Genomic DNA, 6,164 nt, shown 5'->3' with positions numbered 1-6,164 from the left:
GCGACGGTCCCTCCAGTGGGCCGGGGGGCGGGATGAGCCGCGCGGCTTGATGAGGTGGCGCACAGCCTCTGGCACCTCCTCCGACTGCTTCAATTCGCCAGCATAGTTTTGAAGCTGCTCTCGAACAGCGTGTCCGCCGTGATGGGCCCTCCATCAGGTCTTTGTGCAGTTTCTCCGGCAGCGAGGGAGAGTAATGAAACCAGGTGGATCGTTGGATCATCGTCATTCACGCTGCAATTGTCGACAGGCAACCCGTAGAAGAGGCACACATGTTGAAGATAACGTCTGCTGCCTTACAGAGGGAGTTCTTTGTCTCCAAGGCAGGTCTGCGGCCTTCAGCCCCTTTGGACATGCTATATGCTAGCAGTGCCACGTTGTTGCTAGCTGCGGCTGCCTGAAAGCACATTGATGGGCTTGATTGGAGAGCGTGGTCACCGTCTGGTTCGTGTTTCTCCGGAGGGACGGGACGCTGCTCCGACCTGGACAGCTTCGCTCCGAAGTTTCCGCGAGGCTTGGCTCCAGGGGGGGTTACCGAGGGATAGCCCCGCTCGGTAAACCCCTCCACTTTGGTGATGGGTGCGGACTGGGGACCGACTCTCCCAATCTACCAGGAAAGAACCCGTCTGTGGCCTCGCCCGTAGGACGTCCTGTTGGGAGCACGAGGCCATATGGGTCAAGACGGTGAGCCAGAGTGGAGCCCAGAAAACAACCTTCCTGCCGGATCATCCGAACTGGCGGGAAAGGCGTAGGACGTAAAAAAGGGTCCTTTCATGTCAGCCTCCTCCTGGGTTACGCCGGGCAACCACTGAGGGCGCCATCGGACAGGAGCGGTGTGATCGCCGATGCGAAAACGAGGTAGGGTGGGATGAGCATTCACTCAGCCCCCCTCCACCGACACTACACTCCCCAGGAGGGAATGAGCAGCGGGGGCTGCAGCTGAGCACGCCTATCCCGGAGGAACCATCCGATTCAATCCGAGGGTCGGCGATAAGAGGAAAAAATACAAGATGGCGTTGTCCAGCGTGTAGTGACCTGTCACTGGGAAATATTCCTCGGCGCTTACCTTGAATAGGACTACTCGTCATCTTCTCCTCGGGGAGGAGAACTCACCGGACGACCGGAGGTCGACTGCCGGGCCAAGCATCCTTAACAAAGTTTGGTCATCTACACAATTTTCCTTCTTTGTTCTTCTGACAGTGCTATATTAGCTCGCTGAAGAAAAAATGGGAGCCGATTTCCCGCTCTTAACGTAATTTATACGGACCGGGTGGGGCCCACACAGCAGGTGGGCGTGGACTAAATTTTTTCAGTGCTTATGCTGCGCATAACAGGATAAACCCATCAGCGACAGCCTTAAAGGGCGAAGCTTATACGACATAGAACTGCTGATGGCCGTTATTTTTCGGCATTTTTTATCTGTTTACTCCTGTTTTTATTTTGTATTGGGGATGTTCAACCTATGCTGGCCTATGATCGACAAACGCTGCTGTCTATTCAGGGTTCCATGCAGAGGAGCTGCGCCTCACCCTCAGGTACCAGCTCATTCTTACCAGAGAGCGGCTTCCCATCCGGCGTTGTCTGCGACCCTCAACTGTGTTCGCGCGGATCTCAGAGAAAGAGGAAGAGGAAGAGAGGCAAGAGAGCCGGTGTCCAGGTGAAGCTCAGGCTTTTCTGGAATCGTGGGGTCGTTGGCAAACTACTCCATAAAACTCTTCCCACTTGTTGCGCTGGCTTTTGGACCAATGGAGATTTTACAAACACATCCCGACCCGGCTGTGTTCTATCTGGACCTCTGCGCTGCTGCTACCTCCGCTCTGTGTATCCAGAAGCTCCGGACTCATCACCATTTCTTCCCTCCGTTGATGGTCTACGTAATATCCATGGATCTAACCCTCAGTCACCTGGAACGGGCCGCTACGGCAAGTACCCCGCCTTCTTCCCCGCTGTGTACGGCTCTGTTTAATGTTTGTTCAATTACTAACAAATCGTTCGTGCTGAACGACTTCATAAAATCTCAAAATCTGAATTTTTTGTTACTAACTGAGACCTAGCAACGTGATTCAGATTTTATTTCTCTTATCGAACTGTGTCCTGGTGGCTATTCTTTCATCAGCCAGCCGAGGCTGTCTGGCCGTGGAGGAGGCTTCGCAGCCGTGTTTAGAAACGGGTTTTCCTGCCGCACATCTAATTTTGGACGTTTTGCATCGTTCGAGCTGCAGCTCTTTAAAATTGGGATTAAGGACCCATTTTATTGTGCAGTGGTTTACCGTCCACCTGGTCCAAACAATACTTTCTTAAAGGATTTTAGTGACTTTTTTTCAGCTACTCTAAAGCTGTCCTGGCTGGTTATTGTTGGCGATTTTAATATCCACGTTGATGACGTCACTGATTCCTTGGCAAATAACTTTATCAGTGTTGTAGTGAACTAAGCCTCAGGTCAAAACCTGACCCTGAGGACCTTCATGGGACAGGAACTGTTATTTCATTGATTTGAATCCAGAAATACAAATTAGCTCATCCAGAGACTTTCTCATTGTATTCTGAACTAATCAATTGAAGAACACTCTCTTTTTATATTATCATTACTATTTTTACAAATGTCTTGATAATCAAAAGTGTGTTAGTTCAAACCATTTTAAATGTTGAAGTGAACTACTCATTTTAAATCAACTGTGAAACAGTATTAATGATTTTTTAATCCTCATTCAAAGTAGAAATCATTTTAAATGTCTATGTTACAAAGTAATTATGCATTTTGATCTTCTCTCTGAAATGAGAAGGAGTGATGTCGGTCAAAAGTCGGAGACAGTCGCAAACAAGTTTATTGGAACGAACTGTCATGTTTTTAAACCTCTCAGACAGAAACAGAGAAGCTGGCACCTGTAGTCTGTCATTTCTCCAAAACATTTCTCTGTCTGCTCCTAAACATTTCTCTGTCTGTTCCTAAACATCTCACTGTTTTTCTGACTCGTAGTAACCCTCTTACGTCACTAAAACCACACCCCTGTTGGTTCTTTCAACCAATCAGGACTTCCCAAATGGGACCGGAAACAGAACTCTTTAAAAGTCGACACTTCCTAGTTCCAGTGAGTTCTACACTTGAACCGGAGTTCTGAGAGCAGAAGTGATCCGGAGTTCTGGGAGCACAGGAGAACAGGAGTTCTGGGAGACATGAACCGAAGTTCCGAGAGAGAACAGAAGTTCTGAGTTCCTCTGAGTCTTCTCAGAGTCCCGTTAGTTCTTTTGGTACTGATGGAGTTCAGCTGGAGTTCCTGTAGGAGCCACGATGCCTCGCTGTGGCTCCACCCGGTGAAAGCCTTATAACTTCTGAGGAAGTTTGTTCTGTGGAACGAGTTCTCACGACTTCTGCCGAGTCGCAGCCGCCCTGAGGAGACGCTGAAAGGTAGCGTACCAGGGACCTCTTACTGCAGCTGATTCATCCTCTGCCAAGGTAAAAGAGTCATCATGAGCTTCACTACCAGTGTACTGCGGGCGAACTGCGCTTGAAAGGAGCGTGTTGTTCTGGTCTACAGACATACATCCTCATCCACATCTTTTCTCTCCATATAAACTCCTTCATTCCCCATCTTTAAAACTCTTCTATCTTGCCAGTAATTAATCCAGATATCTTCAGATATGTTTGTTATTTTAGTTGCAAGTGAGAAATCATGGCCGTATGATTTCTCATTGTAAAGCTCATTAATTAAGCTGTGTTATTGCATTCAATCAGAATAATCAAGTGTACAATGTTTTGATTCTGTTAATAAATGACCACATTCATTTTGATGGGTCAAAGAAAATTAACGTCTCCTGTCACTGACTAGACCATCTCCGACACAGTACTTCTAAGCACAAGATCACTTAGTCCAGAAAAATGAAAGAATCCGTTTAAATTAAGTATAATATCATGTACTTGAACTAGTCCAGATATTATAAAATGTAAGAGAGCACCCCTGAGCTAAATCCATCTCTCGGCTCTCTCACTACAGTGTAATGGACTCTTTTAATTTCATTCAGCATGTGTCAGGACCGACTCACTCCAAAGGACATACCTTGGACCTTGGTTTTACTTTAGGTGTGAACACTGATTGTTTGTCTTCTGAGGACATTTTTATCTCTGATCATCACTGTATTCTTTTTAATTTATGTCAAACTGTTTTACAGCAATCACCTCGCCGTGAGGTCAGCTCTCGCTTTTTAAACTCAACAGCAGACCTTTTTTGGCTGAGTTTAATCCATTTTTATCTCCTTTTAATGATGTAGTTTTACTGACTGATGATTTTAATGAACATTGTCTCTCTGTTTTAGACAATATTTGCCCTATCAAAAAGAGGTCATTGCCTGTCTCTAACCCCACACCGTGGATAAATGACAGCATTCGATGTTTAAAGCGTTCTTGCAGAAAAACTGAACGTTTGTGGAAGAAAACTAATCTACAAGTGCATCTTCTGTTTTTAAAGGATCTTTTAGCCTCTTTTAACAATGCTGTTAAAGAAGCAAGGGCAACTTATTTCTCTAACCTGATTGCTAGGAGCAAAGGAAACTCCAAACTGTTTTTTAATACTATCAGGAACATTACCACCCCAGCGTCACCTTCTGTTCCCATCTCTTCAAATGAGGATTGCCAACTTTTTCTTTCTTATTTTATAGACAAAGTCAGTAAAGTGAGAAATAATATTCCTTCACCTGCACCTGGGCTGACTGTTCCCTCTCTAGCTCGGCCTGTTATTTTAGACTCCTTCCAGCCAGTGTCCTTCATGAGCTCGCTAAGCTTGTTAGCTCCCTGAAGACATCCTCCTGCTCTCTGGACATTCTACCTGCAGGCTTGTTTAAGAGTGTTTTTCAGTGCATTGGTCCTAGTGTAGTGAACATAGTAAATGCTTCTTTAGCTTCTGGTCAAGTACCTGTTTGCCTAAAGAGTGCTGTCATCCACCCACTCTTAAAAAAGGTTCATTTGGATTCCTCTTCATTTAACAGTTACAGACCAAACTCCAAATGTTCTTTTCTGGCTAAAATTATTGAGAAGGTTATGGTCCAGCAGTTAACTGCTGCTCTTGATCAACACAGTATTCTGGACCATTTTCAGTCTGGGTTTCAACGAGATGCGGGAAAATGTTCTGTGCTGCTTATGCTGGATCTGACGTCGGTTTTTGACACTGTTGATCATTTGACCTTGCTGGACAGGCCGAAGAGCTGGGCTGGTATTTCAGGTTCGGCCTTAAAATGGTTGTCCTCACCTGTCTGATAGATCAGTCTTCTTGGCTTCCTCTACTTTCAGATCCCAGTCCTGCCCTGTTCATTTTGGTGTTCCTCAGGGCTCTGTTCTGGGGCCATTGTTGTTTTTGATCTATCTGCTCCCTCTTGGTCCAAAAGAAACTTCTGGTAAGATGGAGCCCGTGTACATGGCTTGCAATCCACCTCTGCTGATGGTGTTTGGATTATTTTTGTTTTTTGCATTTCACATCCGTGACATCAACACTCTGCTGGTGTATGACAGACAACAACTTTTGGATCTTCGTTTTTCTGTCACTGAAGTCGCTTATTTTGACCATTATCAGCGTACATCTGGACACCCCCCCCGCTGGCGGACGTGCCAGCTTAACTCCGCTGTGCTCCTCACCTGCCTGCCCGGAGATCTCGCTTCAGACGCCGGGGAAAACATGCTGGACAGCTGGTGAAGCTGAAAGCTCTGCATGCTGCATCTTCCTCTTCACCTGGCGGTCATGGTCTCCAGCTTCCCGCGTGCCCGGACCAGGTAACCAGCGGGAGTTGTCAGCCGGTGCGCAGCCCGGACCGACCTGGAGGGGCTGTTATTGAAAACCTGCGGCCATTAGCGCGCGCTAACTCCACCGCTGCTGGCTCCACTTTGGACAATATCCAGATGTGTTTGGTCAACATAAGATCTGTAACCAACAAAACTTTTATCCTCAGGGATTACTTTCAAGAGCACGATCTGGACTTTCTGTGCATCACAGAGACTTGGATGTCTCCGGGTGAGTCCAGCGCCTTGACGGAATTACTGCCACCGAACAGTCTGTGTTTTAACGCCCCGTGGCCATCAGGCCGGCGCGGTGGTGGATTATTAACAATATTTAAATCAACTTTTGACTGTAAAAAAACTGCCCATCCCAGTTTCCCGCGCCAGCTTTGAGCTGAGCGTCTTT

The sequence above is a fragment of the Nematolebias whitei genome, chromosome 2 (assembly GCF_014905685.2).
Source record: "Nematolebias whitei isolate Nwh7 chromosome 2, NemWhi1, whole genome shotgun sequence".
Lineage (NCBI taxonomy): Eukaryota > Metazoa > Chordata > Actinopteri > Cyprinodontiformes > Rivulidae > Nematolebias > Nematolebias whitei.
Note: the sequence above shows the minus strand (reverse complement) of the source record.